General features: G+C 39.4%; 1 long non-coding RNA gene across 2 annotated transcripts in view; it reads right to left on the reverse strand.

Moving 5' to 3' along the window:
* Positions 1–19,140, reverse strand: part of LOC123375066 — a 61,881-nt gene that overhangs the window by 11,944 nt on the left and 30,797 nt on the right. For both annotated transcript variants that reach the window (XR_006581305.1, XR_006581304.1), the window contains exon 4: positions 10,356–10,438. This is a non-coding gene — a long non-coding RNA (uncharacterized LOC123375066). The remainder of the gene's footprint in view (positions 1–10,355; positions 10,439–19,140) is intronic.

Consider the following 19,140-nt stretch of genomic DNA (forward strand, 5'->3'; position numbering starts at 1 on the left):
ACATCATTTTGCTTAACGTCGCATTTTTCAGGAACATAACTACAACGGTAAGTGAGGAATTACTGTAAATGCACTAAATTCTTTTAAATGCCGTACCACCCCTTCCCTTGCTGTCTTCCTGTAAAGAGGAGGGAGCCACAGGAGCATACAGGAATCTGGTTTGGGGAACATGAGAAAGGAAGGCTGATCTGTTTCTTGCATGTCATAGATTTTAAGCCAGAAACACATCTTTCTAATTAGATGATAATATCTAGTTACGAAGAGTACGTTCCTCAGCTCCAAACAGTGAAAAATGATCTTTTGCATCCTAAAGCTACAAATTGGGGAGGCTAAAACTGTCCATTGAAATTAATAAGGACTGGTTGATTTTTGCCTCAGATTACAAGAGTTAGGCACATTGGGAATTGGAGGAATCTTGAATCTCTCAGGTAAACTGTGAGAGATGAGAAGTATGAAAACATGGTGCAATGCTGACAGGATGGTATGCAGGCATTCCTGTGCATCAGCAATGTCAAAGTGTGGAGTTTATGACTGCTGTTAGTTTTTTTCCTCCTCCATCAGTAAACATAATCTCTCCACTCCCTTAATCTAAATCAAACTGCTGAAAAACAAGTCATGAGTTACAAGAGTAAATTTCCACTGGATTAATCACATAATCTAGTCCAAAACATTTCTCATCTGAGCAGAAAAGACTAAATAAAACCAGTCAGCCATACAAACAAAGTGGCTGTTTTAGAGATATTTTGAAACAGATCCTCAAGTGGTGTAAATCAATGTAGTTCCATTGATCTAGAAATTGAAGTGTATCTATACCAATTTACACCCCCTAAGGATCTGTCCCTTTCCATGAGTGACTGGTTTAAACCCTGACTTTTTTAACACGTGAAATATCTTAGTGAGAAATCTTTATCCTTTAGAAAAGTGGTAAACGTTAATCTATGAAAAAAGTTAATAGCAATTTGAATGAGAATAAAACTCTCAACCTTTGAAACAAAAGGCAGTGCCTTTAACACCGCAGCCATTGTTTAGCTAGCTTTCCAATGTACCAGTGTTATATTAGCTGTAGGAAGAACTGCATGTTGTTCCTTGAATGTAATTGGAAGCTTAGTAAAAATAATAAGGAAAAGTATTAACAGTCATACCTAAACCTATGTGCTTGCCACACTAATCAGACTTTTTAAAGAAGCAAAATGCACAGTAAGTTCAGAGAGAATAAGACTACTACATTTAGTTATATAAGCTATATGAAGTGCTCAAGAAGATGAAAACATATGCAAGTGAGTTGACAGTGAAATATGCCAAATCCATTTCTGGGATATAAACTCATTACATATAAATGAGATTCAACAAGCAAGTTTCTCTGAGGAAGCAGAAGTTGAATATTTGCACAGGCAATAAGCTGCTGCAATAAGCAATGAACCCAGAGCAGAACCTGTTGTACATACAAGGAATTACTTTGGTGCTTCTTGCTGTATCATCTGAGTGCTACACAAACTACAATTCTTTAGATATGAGGCAGAAGCCATCATGTGTGTTTGTACAGCCTGGAGGTGCTAAATACAATACAAGATACACAGGGTTGATCCTGAGAGGTGCTAAGAACCTGCAATTCACAATGAAGTCAATACCAGTCACAAAAGCTCTTCACACTCATGCTAATATTTCTGATTGGAAATGTTGATAAAATTACCATAGTTAAGGCTACAGACTTTTAAACTATTATTTTGTGCATATAATTTTAAAGTAGTTTTGACAGAATGTATAATAGACATAGCATTGTCATGAAACCATTAGACCAGGGGTAGGCAAACTATGGCCTGTGGGCTAGATGTGGCCCACCAGCTGTTTTAATCCGGCCCTTGAGCTCCCACTGGGAAGCGGGGTCTGGGGCTTGTTCTGCTCCAGCCAGGGAGCAGGATTAGGGGACGCTCCATGCAACTCCTGAAAGCAATGGCATGGCCCCGCTCCGGCGCTCCAGGTGGGGAGCAGGGTCGGGGGCCACTCCACATGGCTCCCTGAAGCAGCAGCATGGTCCCACTCCGACTCCTAAATGTAGGGACTGCCAGGGAGCTCCGCTCTGCATGCTGCCTCTGCCCCAAGCACCAGCCAATGGGAGCTGCAAGAGTGGTGCCTGCAGATGGGGCTGCATGCAGAGCCTCTTGGCCGCACCTCCATGTAGGAGCCGGAGAAGGACATGCCACTGCTTCTGGGAACTGCTTGAGATAAGCACCGGCTGGAGCCTGCATCCCTGAGCCCCCCCTCCTGGGCTCCAACTCTGATCCCCCTCCCATCCTCCAAACCCCTTGTTCCCAGCCTTTGGAGGATAGGATTAAAATTCAAAATGATTTAGACAAACTGGAGAAATAGTCTGATGTAAATAGGATTGAATTCAGTAAGGACAAATGCAAAGTATTCCACTTAGGAAGGAACAATCAGTTGCCCCATACAAAATGGGAAATTACTATCAGAAATAGGAAGGAGTACTGAAGAAAGGGATCACATCCGGAGTCAGTGGATAACAAGCCAAATATAAGTCAACAATGTAATACTGTTGCAAGAAAAGCAAACCTCATTCTGGGCTGTATTAGCAGGAGTGTTATAAGCAAGACACAAGAAGTAATTCTTCCCCTCTACTCCATGCTGATAAGGCCTCAGCAGGAGAATTGTGTCCAGTTCTGGGGACCACATTTCAGGAAAGATATAGACAAACTGGAGAAAGTCCAGAGGAGAGCAACAAAAAATATTAAAGGTCTGGACAACATTGCCTTGAATGTTGAAAAAGTGAGGTTTCTTTAATTTGGAGAAGAGAAGACTGAGGGGAGACATGATAACAGTCTTATGCATAAGTGCATAAAAGGTGGTTACATGGAAGAGGGTGAAAATTGTTCTCATTAACCTCTGAGGGTAGGACAAGAAGCAATTAGCTTAAATTGTAGCAAAGGCGGTTAGGTTGGACATTAAGAAAAGCTTCCTAACTGTCAGGGTCGTTAAGCACTGGAACAAATTGCCTAGGAAGGTTGTAGAATCTCTGTCGTTGGAGGTTTTTAAGAACAGGTTAGACAAACACCTGTCAGGAATGGTCTAATTATAATCTAGTCCTGCCATGAATGCATGGAACTGGACTACCTATTGATGTCTCTTACAGTTCTATGACTCTGTGATTATTTACAGTGTGATAGGTTTAGAAATTGAAAGTTGCAGTAACTGAACAAGCAGACACTGAGAAGGACGTCAGAGAGTGTAGAGCAAAACTTTAAGCAAGACTTGCATCAGCTAGTTTTTCCTACATTAGATGTTTTATATGACATCAAGCTGAAGGAAAAGTAATTCTGAGGGTCATTGAATAGTGGGACTTCTGTCACTGTACCACAATGGTAGAAATTCCTCTGCTAAATCACTGTGTGCTGAAAATTCATTGGGCTGGCCTCAGCTGCACCAAACTCATGCTTAGTGCAGCTGAGGGAGAGGAAGAAAAGGTGGCTTTAAGCCACTTTTACTCCTCCCTTGATCCTGGAGGCAGATAGGAGGTCAAACTATCCCAAAACACAACTGAGACCAGCAACAGTGTTACTCTTAACTTGCCCAGGATTGATGGAATGCAGTATGCTCTGGGTCTGTTGCCTCCTGCCTCCAGCATGCCTCTTCCCCACCCAGGAATGCCCTGTGCGTCAAAAGGGTGGTGGTGGTGAGCTGGGGGAATCCTTGGCTACCTGATTAAGGCACATTGGGCACACTCTGGGTTGCTCGAGCAGTGTAAAGGGGACTTAAGCAGGGCCAAAAATCTAATTTTCAAAAGTATTGTTAAAAAAGTGATGGTGTGTTTTGATGCAGACCTTTCAGTCTACTTTACAGACTAAATCCTTGGCTGCACCAGCCAGTGCTTATAATTAAGTTTATGGCTCTGCTATTGGAGAATCTGCAATTTGCGTGTGGAAAAACTAGATCAGAAAGCTGAAATATTTTAAATAATATCTGACTGCAGACCAAGAGCCTATCACTGGCAACTGCCTTACTCATTATCACAACTTCCCTCCATCCTTACCTTTCTGACAAACTTTTAATCTTCCAACTTCGTTGACCTGCTAGACTCTCATTCAAATGGGCATGCCTGTAAAGCACAATAGAGCTTGGCCTGCTCCAAATTAGTTTTGTATGATCTGGAAGACTATGATCGAAGCCTCCCAAGCTGAATGGTGAGTTAGAACATGGAAAATGGAACAGGAGGTAGTCAAGTCAAGTCTTCACTGTACTAATCACAATTGTTATGTATGGTGCAGGCAGGAGCAGAGAGCACAGAGAGCCCTGGGGGATTATGGCAGAGGCAAATGCATAACACTGAGCTAACATAGTTAAATAGCCCAATAACCAGGTATAGTTTTTAATTTTATAAGTGCTTTCCAACACAACCATTATCCAAAGCATACGTGCAATTGAGATCCGCTAGTCTAGTCTGAACATTAAGCTTTAGTTACAGAGCATATAGAGTAGGACATGGGCTCAGTACCACTTCAGTGACTACTTTTATCCCTTCCTTTTATATCTGTTCCTCTTTACTTACAGTGGATGAATACTTTTTACTTAAAATGCATTTTGTATTCTTAAAACGTGTGTGTGTGGGGGGGGAGTTTTTTAAGAATACACATAACCCATGTAAAGATTGGGGAGAAAAGCTTAAAAAGGTCTCATAGGAGAAAACAAAAAAGAGACAAGGTTAGCTTTGAACCTGGGAGTTCAGTGCATTTGTTATAAAGTCAAGGGGCCAAATTTTGCTCTGAATTACAATAGTGTAAATACAGAGTAACACCATTGGTTTCAGTAGAATTTGTCCCAGAGTTTTCTTTTTTTGTAGTAATAGCTTTGTAGAGCCTGGAGCATCCCTCACATTCATAAAGACCACAAGACAAAAAAAGATTCGCTAGAGGCCTTGAGGTGGCATGTTAAGAAAAGTGAGGCATTCTTTGCAGGAGTATAACTGATAAGCGCTGCAGATGGTTTATAGATAGACTTGGAATCCCTTTAAAGATTATGAGGACTCATAGCACCCAAAGTGACAGAATGCATCTCAGATGGAGAAAAGAAGTTAAAATAGTTCTCAGCTTGGACGGACAAAATGATTATAAGTCTGTACAAAATATTGCTAAGATAATGCATTTGAAAAAACTGCAAATGTGTTAATTTTTGCATCCAAACCATGTAGACCACTTTTCCCATGTGGTTTCAAAGCACAAATAGCCATTCTGGCAAAAATTCACATTGAGCAAAACTTGAGGGTAGGGGGGTATGATGATGATGTATGAAATGACTTACATAAATTTTCAGCTGAAATTCTGTAAAACAAAATTTCAGAACTGTTGCACAGCTTTAACAGAGCTCAGACACTAGATGGAACTATGATCAATCATGGGGGATTTAATGCACCAACAGACAAGGCTAGTGAGGCAGCAGTGTCTCTACACATGGAAGTCCTGACTGCTGCACCCACAACCCTGGATTCCACAGGATAGAAAAAGAGGAGACAAGAAATTTGGAACAGATCCTGTATGTTTTGGCTTCTTGTTTGTACTGTGTTAGCACCTAGAAGCCCCAGTCAGAGATCAAGGTTCATAGCACATGGCATTGTAAGCCCACGCACATCACAAAAGAGGGTTCCTGTCCCAAAGAGCTTAAGGAATTTTGTGCAAAAATTCTGTCTTAATAAGGCCAGCCTGGAGTTGCACCATTGATTTAATGTAGACGTGGTTCATAATTTCATATTGCATGAACTGTAGCTAGTAAAAGAAGAGTATGGGCAAAAACAGTGACAACTGTGTGTTGAGCATTACTAGGAATTAAAAGTGCGTGGCAGGTCTGGAGATGAACTACCATATGAACTCCACTATGAAGTTGAAAAATATTTGCATACTTCAGGCATACCTCAAACTGAGAAGCTGGACGACAGAATGGCATTGCTTGTAAATAAAACCATTGCAACAGGAAAGGAGAAATATTTTCTACATGCCGAATCAGTTATTTAAGCACTTTCTACCTCTGACGGTAAGACAGAATCAATCAGCTCAGCTGAGCAACGCTGGCATTGTATACATTTATTTATACCATCTGGTCATGAGTCAAACCCAAATAACAAAAGCTTTTATTTTCCCACAAAGGCTGAAGGTTACACAAGTGGTACCCACATACTTGTGGCATCCCAACATGTTATTGTCATGTGCTGCAGAGAGAATACAACTCCCAGATCAGTACAAGACAGCCAGCAACCCAAATTCCTGCATCACTATTGCTTACCAGTGCCTCCAAACCTTAGAAACCTTGAAGAACATTAAGTAGCTCCATCCCTTTCGGCACAGTTAACATATACAGTTCAACATGACAGACATCTCCAGTGGTTAAATTTGGGGGAAGGTTGCTTATTTTTACTCAGTTGGGATGACCACCTATTTGAACTCACTTATGGCTCCATTTCACTCAACTGCTCATAAATTACACTGGCATTTTGAATCCATGAAAATAAATACATTATTTGTTGCTACACCCATTGTACGGTCAGTTTGAGTTTCTGGTTCTTTTTACACACACACACACACAAATCCTGCTATCTTTAGCCACACCTATAAAGCTACATATGAACAAATTGAGGTCTAAATATGGGCTACAACATGGAGCAAATGCCAAATTGAATGACACAGACCAGATAACCTTTCAGGAAGCTTAGTGATGTGGGATTCTTTATCAAAAGTAACATTTTCTGTAACCTCAATTTCATAATTTAGTGTTTCTGATATACAAGATTAATAGGGCTTCTGGTTTTCAGTTTTAACTGAGAAACACCAATAAAATACTGGGATACAAAAAACCAAAACCCCACTGTATGAAATCGGTGTTTATCTCATAAACACTGTAAATGGTTACTTATATCCAAGGACATGTCTACACAGAGCAGTAATGTGGAGTATGGTGTGTGTGTGATTTTTAAAGTGCACCAATGTGCTGAGCATTAATTGGGCCCTGTAAACCCTACTGACGTGTGCTAAGAGTTCCCCAGTGCATTTTAATATAGTTTGAACTGTTTGAAACAGTACTATGTTAAAGTGCACTAGGGAACATTACAAAGAGCTTACTTAATGTATACATTGCTCATTAAAATATATACAAAACCCTGATTATTGGACATCTACATGAAACTCAAAATCCTCAAAAATGAAATTAATCAACCCCTAAAACCAGAAGCCCTAAAGATTATACAGGCTTGTGTGGAATAAAGACAAACAGAGTTATGAAATGCAAGACGGTGAAGAGGTTTGTTGGAAAGTGTGTGGATACTTTTTGAATCCAAACATTTTCTCATTCTTCAGGCACACCTGTTGGCAAGTCCAATGTTACTCTTATGAAACATTCCAATACTTATCAGTTAATCTGGCTTCTGTTCCATGTAAGGGGCCTGATTCTGCAACCACAGCATTCTCAGGGAAATAAAACATGAATTCCAGTGGGAGTTCCATATGCGGTGAGTAGAACTGGCTGGAATTTTTTTATATGCAGAGAAATCCAGCAAAAATGGGAAAAAAATAAGAAAAAATCTACTTGTTGGGGAAAAAAAATCTAAATATGAAAACCAAAATGTTTGGGGGGTTTAAAAACCTGAAAAAAATATTTCAGAAATGTCACTGCAGTGCTTCCTGGGAGTTGTAATTCAGGTATCTCATGATCCCATTCTCCACTATGAGCTGTGTTCTCTGGCCATACTAGCCTATGAGCACAATCTCCCTTCTTGTTGAGAAGCTGTGGGGCATCATGGGTCCCCTAGCACTGAAGCATCATGGGAACTGTAGTCTGAACGTGACCCTGACCCATAGAAGAGAAGGGGGAGATGAGGCTGAACTACCACTACAAGGCACTATGGTGGTGTACTGCCAAAGCAAATGTTGTTGGTTTTCAGCCAGAGAGAGAGGACTTTCCAGTTTTTAGATTTCTTTTTCAATGAAAAGCAAACACTTTTCAGGAAAAGAATCATTTTGTCAAAAAAAAATCTGTTGAAAAACACTTTTGATAGAAATTTTTTCACCAGTGCTAGCAGAAAGGCTGCATAATTTGGCCTAATTTTTTTTATCTTTAAAGGATTTATTGAAAGATTAAATCAAAGTAATCATTTTCTCCTTCACTCTTTCTGTTACTTTTTTTTCATAGTCATGCTCATGGCAGCCTCTGACATTAGTCCTGAGTCCCAGTTTTTGTTGTTTCATTTCCACTTTTGTCTATACAATTTAGCTTCTGTTTCATTGTTGTTGTTCAAATAGCTCAATCTTGAGCAATTTGGTGTCCAACTCAATTTGTGCTCATTATTTCTCAGTTATTAAATTATCCCATTCTAGCTTTACTCCTATTTCTTCATGTTAACTATACCAGGAGTGGCAGCTGCAGCTGCAGAAGTGGGGTTAGAATCAGCCAAACCTTCACTGCACAACTGCACTGGGAAGTAGTGGTCATGAAGAGGTACATATAGTTTGGTGATACGACACAGCTGTCCCCCAGAGATTGGGAGCTACTTAGCTGCACACTTAGTAGTAGATTATAATGATTAAGAGTTGGGGCCAGATTCTGATCTAGGATAAGAATTGGTTCTTTCTTTACATTTTTTCTACTCTAGATATGTTGTGACCGTTATCTTGTTTCCCTCTCTCCATTTGATATTACATTCAAGATAATTAAATAATAAAAAGTAAACTATTTCTCGTCTAGCTGTCACTTCATTAACACTTCATGTGGAGGCAGGGTGACATGCTCTTATCTTCCACTGTCTGTTCATTCAGCTAAACTGGGTGCAGGCACTCTGGCCTGGTCAAATATAATACTCAAAGACCATCCTAACTTTTTCCAATAAACCAGGCAAATTATATGCCACACTCTTTATTCAGATAGAGAAAAGATAGGTATTTCATGCCCCATATTGTCAGATTTTGATGCCCTTATGTTCAGTAGTACCTTATTTGTACTAAGGGTAGCAGAATCTGGCCCTTAATGAATTATCTTGGCCAGATGAGAAACCTGGCAAGAAAACCTCCACCCACTCATCGGGAAAAAGTCTTATTTAAATTGGCTGCTACTAGCTCAACTTCCTCTTTAGTAGTACAGTAGATCCCTGGAGATATGAACACCAGAGTTAAGAACTGACCGGTCAACTGTACACCTCATTTGGAACTGAAAATACACAATCAGGCAGCAGCAGCAATAGAGACCAAAAAAAAAAAAAAAAGCCAATACTGTCTGATTAAGCAAAATGGCAAGCAGTGGGAAGGGCAAATGTGTCACACTTTCAATTGACACAAAGCTAGAAATATGTAAAAAAACCCTCAACAATGGTTTTAGCCTCAGCAACATAGCAGTAGAATATGGTACCTGGAAATCGACCTTCACTGATATTTGGAAAAGCCAGGAAAAAATAAAGCAATTTGCAAAAGAAGCCAAAGACAGCAGAGCAGTAAAAGCAGGTGTATTGTATGCAAAGGTGCTGATTTTGATAAGGCAGTGCATCTTTGGTTTGCACAACAGAGATCAAAAGACACTCCTATAAAGGGTGTGAGGGTTACAGAAAAGGCAAAGTTACTCTACTGAGGAATGTAACCAGACAAAGGTAAGAACCATTTAAAAGCAAGCACAGGGTGGCTCTGTCAGTTCAAAAGTCAGTGTACACTATGGCACTTGGTGATGCAAGGAGAGTCTCTGACAGATGACTCGAATGCCACTGGTGAATTTAAAAACACTTTCATTTATTGAACAGCACGAACTTACCCAGTACCAAATGTTTAACTACGACGAGACAGGCCTGTACGGGCACGTTTCCAAACAAGACTCTGGCAGACAGTTCAGAAAAACAGGTAAAGAATTTCAAGTCCAGTGAAGATCGGGTCACATGGATGGCTACTGCTAATGCAAGTGGGGATTTCTGTCTCCCATTGGTGCTCATTTACAAAAGTGCAAAACGTTGCTGCTTTGCAATCACTGTGTCAACTCCACCCATCCATTATTACAGCCAGCGCCATGCTTGGAGGGATAGAGACATTTTCTGCAAATGGTTTTTGAAACACTTTGTTCCACTTGTGAAAGACTATGTCAAAATCTTCTCCTGTCTGAGCTATGCTACTGATGGATAATGCTTCATCTCACCCTGCCATTAAAATCTATTGACAGAAGACAGAAGCATCCAGCATAAACCTCACTCAGCCAAAGGGCCGAGGTGTTCTGGAAAACATGAAACATCAATACAAGCGAAACCTCTTCCGGTGATTATTACTGTGATCAATGCAATTTGATTCTTACACAGATTTTTCGTAAACAGTTAACAATCAAAAGATGCTGTCTACCTGCGTTGCCGAGTCCTGGAGTGAGACTGGCTCTGAGTCTTTGAGATGCTGGTGGAATGCACTTTAGCCACGTATTGATGACACTGAATGAGATAATTCAGAAAACAATGATCAAATGGAAATGAATCAACAAATATTTTTCTGAAGAGCCAAAGTTTTTGGATATCACCACAGAAGAACAAGAAGAACATCTAAACAGATAAATATGAGAACGGACCCCCTCTTTTTGGTGATCGTGAGATAATTGCATTGGTATGAGAAACAGCAGAACCGGACAGCAACAGTGACGGTGACAAGAAGGAGGGGGAGAGCACCAAGAAGATCCCACACATGCAAGCAGAAGAATGTTTCACTACCTGTCGTCATGGTGACAGTTTTCAGAGTGGTAGCCGTGTTAGTCTGTATCAGCAAAAACAATGAGGCGTACTTGTGGCACCTTAGAGACTAAGGCCTGGTCTACACTTGGGGGCAGGGGGGAATCGATCTAAGTTACGTAACTTCAGCTATGTGAATAACATAGCTGAAGTCGACATACTTAGATCTACTTACCGTGCTGTTTTCACTGGAGTGAGTTGACTGCTGCCGCTCCCCCGTCGACTCTGCCTGCACCTCTCGCAGCGGTGGAGTACAGGAATCGATGGGAGAGTACTCGGGGGTCAATTTATCACATCTAGACTACACGATAAATCAACCCCTGCTGGATCGATCACTGCTTGCCGATCCGGTGGGTAGTATAGACATGCCTTCTTCTTCTTCTTCTTCTTCTTCTTCTTCTTCTTCTTCTTCTTCGATGCTTTAAATAATGATATGCCTGTTTTTAAACTCCATTGGTTTACAATGAAAAAGGAGCAGAATACTTTGGCATATTATAGTCTTGCCAATAGAAGTGTTAAAATCAGGTAAAAGCTCAGTATGTTACTTCTGGTCTGTTGCCTCACATAATTTTATTAGCTCATAGCACTTAAAACATAATGGATTAGACTGTAGTATCACACTCTTTTGATAGTCCCCTGTATATCAATGAAGCTTGTCTCACAGTAAGATGCTTAGGTCTGGGCAACTAACCTAAGTCCCACTTTTTTGGCTCCACAAAACTCCTGCTGAGGAGCCTAAACTCTCTCTGGCCCAATGATTATTTAAGTATTTACCCACAGTGGAACAGTCTTTTAGAGATAACGGGCGAGAGAGCACATGCCTGACTCTGTAGTCCAGTGGTTAGCGTGCTGACCTGGGATACGCAGGATCCAGTCCCCCTGCTCCAATCACTGTTTTATTATTTATCCAATGACTGTTGTTCAAGCCACCGAAGACAGGTAAAAACAACAAGGCGTACTTGTGGCACATTAGAGACTAACAAATTTATTTGGGAATAAGCTTTCATGGGATAAAACCCACTTCATCAGATGCATGGAGTGGAAAATACAGTAGGAAGATATATATACACAGCACATGAAAAGATGACAGTTGCCTTACCAAGTGAGGGGTCAGTTCTAACGAGACAATTCAATCCACTTTAACTGAATTGTCGCATTAGAACTGACCCCCAACTTGGTAAGGCAACACCCATCTTTTCATGTACTGTGTGTATATATATCTTCCTACTGTATTTTCCACTCCATGCATCTGATGAAGTGGGTGTTAGCCCACGAAAGCTTATGCCCAGATAAATTTGTTAGTCTCTAATGTGCCACAAGTACGCCTCGTTGTTTTTACCTGTCTTCGGTGGCTTGAACAACAGCCATTGGATAAATAATGAAACAGTGATTGGAGCAGGGGGACTGGATCCTGCGTATCCCAGGTCAGCATGCTAACCACTGGACTACAGAGTCAGGCATGTGCTCTCTCGCCCGTTATCTCTAAAAGACTGTTCCACTGTGGGTAAATACTTAAATAATCATTGGGCCAGAGAGAGTTTAGGCTCCTCAGCAGGAGTTTTGTGGAGCCAAAAAAGTGGGACTTAGGTTAGTTGCCCAGACCTAAGCATCTTACTGTGAGACAAGCTTCATTGATATACAGGGGCTATCAAAAGAGTGTGATACTACAGTCTAATCCATTATGTTTTAAGTGCTATGAGCTAATAAAATTATGTGAGGCAACAGACCAGAAGTAACATACTGAGCTTTTACCTGATTTTAACACTTCTATTTGCAAGACTATAATATGTCAAAGTATTCTGCTCCTTTTTCATTGTAAACCAATGGAGTTTAAAAACAGGCATATCATTATTTAAAGCATCGAAGAAGAAGAAGAAGAAGAAGAAGAAGAAGAAGAGTATCCTTGTGTGAAATCTCACTGTTGGATTTAAAAAGTTACTCTTTTAATAAAATCTCTGCAAACTATACAATTTATTTTTGCATAACAGGAATACAGTTTTTTTCCCCTTTCCACAAAATATACAAAAACAAGTGGCTAAACTTCCTGAGAAAATTAATTTTAAATGTTTACTTGTTTTCAGCTGTAGTTAAAAGGTCTTAAAACCATTTTACAATGAAAGAAGTTGCTGCAGTACTTTCTGTTTTTAAACTGTAGTCTTAGCTTTTCTAACATTTAATTATTGATTTTTCTTTACTTAGCAGTTTTCAAATTATACAAGATGGTATAAAATTCAACGAAATATTTTATTTTATTTCCATATAAGGTAAATAGCTTCTTTTCAGGTTGGAAACAAATACTAGTGGAGAAATACAGTGTTGTGTAACATTTCTCAAGAGGTCTGTTAGGTGATTCCGGATAACAAGGACTATCTAAATATATAATACATGTTTGTGTGGCTTAATTTAACTTTCTAATAATTCAAGAGTGCAGCATAGTAAGGGACTTCAGTGGGAGCCATAGAAGATTGCTAACCAGTAGTTTTCAAAAACTTAAAATGTGTTTTAAAAGAACAGTAATGGGGTCTTTTTTTTTTTAATGTAAGGCTCCAGATTGTTGAACCTGGATTAGCAAAAAGGATGGTTTGGCTAATCAAACAATAAAATCTTTTGTCTCCCAAAAACTTGGATGTATCCATATTCTTAAACGATATCACAATTTGACAAAGAGGCCTTCTTTCTGTGAAGTCCACAAATTAGATTTCGTTAGTGGTTATGCTGCCATTTTTGGCAAGCTTCAGGTCAGTGAGGTTTTTGGCTGAGCCTCCATTTTTAAGCTCCAATAGTTTTGTCCCCACATTTTACGTTGTTGTATATGACAGTGCAATGACACGAAATACAACAGAGTGGAATTTCCCTTAAATGACTCTTAAAATCTTACTAATGCCTTTATGCCTTACAAATTTAGGATCAAATCCTGGAGTCTAGCCAAGGCTGGATAATTTAAAATGCTGAGAATCTCCTACAAAGTGCTGAGAGCCCTCAGGTTCTATTGACTTGGATGGAATTAGAAGGCATTTAACACCTTGTCTGTTAGGGCCTTCCCTCTTTATTCAGTCAAATCTCCCACTGAACTGCCAGGACTACATGATTTTGCTTTACATTTGAATCTCAGCAGTATTTAAAATCTTGCATAGTTCAATTTTTACCTCTGACTTACATACTTAAAGGCATGCATTACATTGCTCAAGAGGAGAGCATACCAATAGCTAATGTAATTTGAGCAGAGGGACTGAAGAGAATTAGTATGTGCAGTATTCCTAATGTTATATAGGGGTCCATTTACAGTAGCAGGTTCAAAGTATCATTTCAGTACTACATGCAGTAGATTGTTCTGATGTGGATGCTCTATGCTTCAGTATTGTGAAGGGATTTTTTTTCCGGCCCTATTACTGTGGTAAATTATTTAATAGTATAGAGTTTTATTAGTCTTTCCTCCCCCTCCGCCCCCCCCCCAGTTAAAAATAAAAGATCTAGCTCTAAATCTGAAAATTCGGACAACAGTTTGTATAACCAAAGAAGCGCTTGCTCTCTCTATATATAGGTGTTTGTTAATTTCTTCTTTTGTTTGTAAGATGCCATCACTTCAGAGTGCATTTCTGTTTTGCAGAATTCGAAAGAGCATGGTGTAGCTTATGTTCAAAACTGCAATTGAAATGTTTAGTGTTTATTGCAGTCCCATATGTTTGTAATTGAGGTACAACTCTAGTGGATGAGAAGCAAAAAGCTATAATTTGCTGCTTACCATCATAGCTGTTGCACATTGATTTAAATAGCTTTATTTATCTTCTTTCCCATAAAGAACCTTCCATACTGTACATTTATTGAATGGTTAATGGCCTAAAAGGATGGGGTTCATTACAGAATGAAGTATTTATTGCAGTGTTAATTAAATAAAAGCATTGTAATCTTTCTAAGTTGAACAATTATGCTCATTTGAACATTTTAAAACAGAAAATCTTTTATATACTAATTGAGTTGCATAATGAAAAGCATGTGTAATGGAAATTTTAATCAAAACAAATACTGAAATAATTTGAACATTTTTTACAATATAAAATGTCTACCTCCGTTTTTATTAGAGATACTATAACAGCCAGATTAGTTTCAGAACTCATGACCTTTGAGTGTGGTATATTAGTTCTGAGCTGATAGGCCACCCTCACATACCAGTTGGCTAACCCCTTAAACATCAAAGTTACTGCTTGGCTACCAGCCTCAGACCATGACAGACTGGCTGCGAGCCCAAAACTTGACAGCCTGGCTCTAGGCCTACAGCCTTAGCTGACAGGCTTTTCTGCAAGGGTCTGATGAATGGTTTCTGGCAACTTGTACTGCATTCTGACTGACTATGAGAATAGTATTCAATCAGAAAAATGTGGCCAAAACCTCCGTGGGTCTTTAATGGATGGCACTTTGCCTAATGCCCAGATCAACTGAATGTTCACACCCAAGTTTCTTTTCTTTTCTTTTTAATTTCACAGAGCAGCTCTAGAATATTGATAATTGCCTATGACCAAAATTACATTAAAAAAACCCTTTATGTACATTATATTTTGATTAATTTTAAATGACTACAGATCTCAAATCTTTTTGTAAGTGCCCCATTTTGAGCTTTTGTAGGTAAATTTATCCCCTTGTAAGAAAACATGTTCAGCTGTGAGTCCGAATAAGATATTTATAAGATGAAATTGCAGAGCAAAGTGCTTTAGTTGAATTTTGCCTTTTCCATCTTTGGAGAAAGGCATGTAACCCAAACAAAAAGGGATTGGAATAATTTAGATAGTTTCCTTGACAGGGGTATATTATTGTGTTGTAGAGGGAGTGGTCCATTATTTGACATCAACATTTTGCTGGGATTATCAAGAGATTTAAGGATAAATCTCTAGAAGAAAGCCTTATGTAATTAAAAGGTATCAACAGTAAGTTGATACCTGATGAAAAAGCTTTGGAAGCAAATTTCTGCTTGCTTTAGCCTTAAAATGAACAATTATTTATTGGAATATCTACTAGTAATCCCCTACAATGACTAAACATATATGGCTCTATTAATAAAATAGGCTTAAGTGAGTACAAATGAAAAATGTAATGTTATTAGGTAGAGTAAGCAGACATGTTTTACTTCTGAGCTGCAATGAAAACTTGGCCCACAAATCAGATGGAGAGAGGGATTTGAATGGATCTAGGGGGATTTGGGGAGGGGGACAAGAATACCTGAATTATAAAAGAATGGGGACACAAAGGAGGTGCAGGCATGTTTTAAAAACACACATATGACCACATCACCACATAGCGTGCATACAAGTTGTTATGTGGTGAAGGATATTATTCCTTTACTAACATAACTGCAACAATGAAAATCTAAAATCATTAGCAGTTTTTTTCCCTTATACCCTGCTCATTTTCAGCCATTTGAGTCACAGGTTGTACGTTAACATGAATAGACACTCATATGGTACTAGTAAAGTTAAATGTATTGCCAGCACATTTTGACACTAATATGACTAGATAACTGCTAATATCATATGACAGACCCCTGAGAAGAATCAACTATAACATCCTTATATATTTCAAAAGCCAGTTTCATCCTTGCTCACAGAAAGTCTGAAGGAATTAGGAAAGGAACCTTTCACATTGAAAGCTTGTTCTGATATTAGTGAGGAATAGACATCCCACTGTTAAGAGCCGAAAGCCAGTGGAAGTGGGAGAAAGCAGAGGTTTAGTCTCTCTCAACTCATTATGAACTTTCATCATTGTGATATAAATGCCAAAGGCTCTGAAAGTTGTCAAAAATTAATATATAAGCTGATCAGAGAGTGTGGATGTTTTTGTGAGCAAAGAAGATGCTCTCAAAAAGCAGGGATGTCAATGATCATCACTTGATCATAAATTCCTAGATGCAGGTTGTACTAAAATGCAGTTTTTTAATGCCACAGGCACTGAGGAAAAGATCCATATTTTAATCTAATTATGTTTGAAAGAGAAACAGTTTCAGCCCTGAAAGTTTTGTTTTCATCAAGAACCACTTGAGACAGACTTTGAGAACTTGATTGAAGTGCTCAGCACTATGTTCCCCATAAAAGCTTCCTACCTAAGAGATATAAGTTTCACTGAAGAAACGGAAGAGCTGGATATTTCCCAGCCATGAAACATCTGTGAAAAGCCCTCAGGCACCACTTTGTGTTTGGAGTCAGACATCCAGTTATAAAGAGATGTGACTGAGTGAAGAACCCAACCTGGAAGGAGCAGTGGATATTGCACTGATGTTTGTGTCTACAAACAGGAACTTGTCCAGCCACACTGAAAAAATAGACAGGTGGCAATGAATGTGGTTTAATTAGGCCACAACTTTAGTAGCCTAAAATATCTGGGGGTTCTCAGCAATAAATTGTATAGTGCAGGTCATCATTTCCACACAATCCCCAGCCCCCCTGCCCTCCTCTTCTAGTGACAAGTGAAAGGGGGCTATAAAAGGAGGAGGATGGGCTCCCCATTGTACTAGATGTAGAAGCCCTGAACCTCCCTTCCTCAGCTCCATTAAAAGGGAGCTAGAAAAAAGAGAAGGTCACTCCCCACGGTATGAGACACAGGAGCCCCTCCCCCCCTTCTTCCACATCTTTAAGGGATGTTTTCATTAAAATCCTTTTCCAATCTATTTTATCCATACTGAGTACCTGCCCTGGACATCTGCCACAAGTTTTACATACTAAGTTTCAACATTATAACCTAACCCCCCTACTCTACCTCACTGGACCCTTAGACCTGCAGTGGGGAAAGAAAAAAAAACCAAAACACTTCAGCCAATCTGTAAGATAAAAAAACCTTCTTCACAGCCCCCATAGAAAAGGATGACTAGCATAATGCCCACCACGGGTCATGAGGAAACCTAGCCCTTTTGGAGAGTGGGTGAGTGGGTGCTGCCACCCACTCCTCGTAAAAGAGGGCTTTTCTGGGACTGCACAGGCCATAAATACCCACACATACTTTTCCAGTCAGGTCAAAGGGCAGTGCCTTCCCCTGACGTGTTCCAGCTGCTTCCTGCTCGTATCTCCTTCCCTGCTCCATTCCTGCAAACTTCTCTCCTTCTTCCTCTACTACCTATTGTAAGGGGGAGTGCTCCCTTTAAAGGGGGGTGAGAACCCCTTTTCCTCCAGCAAACCAGACAAGGAGTCACCACCTGGATGCTACAGTGAGCACAACCTGCCAGTTCAATAAGATTACCTCTGCCTACACAGCATGTAAAGGAAGGGAACCCCAAGTCCTGTTTTCTTCTAGTCTGAGGAGTCACTAGACCCAGGAAGCTGGAAGAAGTTGAGTTTCTCTTACTTGGTAACATCACATCATTCAGAGCAATGTTCTGTCAATAAGCTGAATGAAAAGCCTGTTCTTATGCACAATAGCAGAGAGAGAAATTCAATGAAAGGAAATAATTGTCACCTGTCAGCCTGAAAATACTTACCAGCTATGTAAATTGGGAGCAACCTGTCACAAAAACGTACCTGCCTATTATTAGATGACTTGTGATCATACTCAGATGTTTGTGGCGCATGACTAAAAGGACTCAAATGTTCCTTATTAGGCCAATGTAAATGATGTAAATATGAGGATAGAAATTGAAACAGTGAGCTAGATCCTCAACAAATATAAATTGGCAATATCAACTCACAGTAGTCGAGCATCTGGTCCAGCATTCGTTACCTTTAAATTAAAATACTAACAAATTTGCTAATGTTAAATTCAGAGGAATGGAAGCATATTGTACCTGTAAAAAATGATGCAAAAATATAGTCAAATGGAAATATGGTTACTGGGATGTTCTGAGTCAATACAAAGTACTAATGTGTTTGTTTAAAGTTTAATTATTTGTTAAAGAAGGAAAGGTTGCTTCACTAATTGGTAGAAACTGGGTTAAAAATGACAAAGCTGGTTTGGTGTACTTTATACCACATGAAAGAACCAGTGGTGAAATGGAAAATATGAATCAGTTTTTGATTCCTGCATAGGTTTAGTATAAGACATACAAGAAAAATTATACCTGATTAAAAATACCAAGCCAAAATTATTTAAGGTTGATCATGTGCCTTACACTGTGCAGGAATCCAAAAAAAGACACCCAGAAGAACTATAGAAGCAAGAAATAACTTCACCTGTTGAGTTAGAGAATGAGTTACCCTGATTGTGTGTTGTTCCTAAATCTGATGGTAGAATGAGGATTTGTGAGGACTGTAGTCACCACAAAACTCCAGATGGAAACTGGATCAATATCCAGTTCCACAACCACAAGGTTTATTTGTTAAACTGGAAGGAGGGATGAAGTTTACAAGATCTGACTCAAGCAGCTCTACAAGTTGCATAAGAAGGCAGATTCCAATTTCTTACAGTGAACACCCATATCAAGAGTCCATTTTAAGTAT

The sequence above is a fragment of the Mauremys mutica genome, chromosome 7 (genome assembly GCF_020497125.1).
Source record: "Mauremys mutica isolate MM-2020 ecotype Southern chromosome 7, ASM2049712v1, whole genome shotgun sequence".
NCBI classification, from domain to species: Eukaryota; Metazoa; Chordata; order Testudines; family Geoemydidae; genus Mauremys; species Mauremys mutica.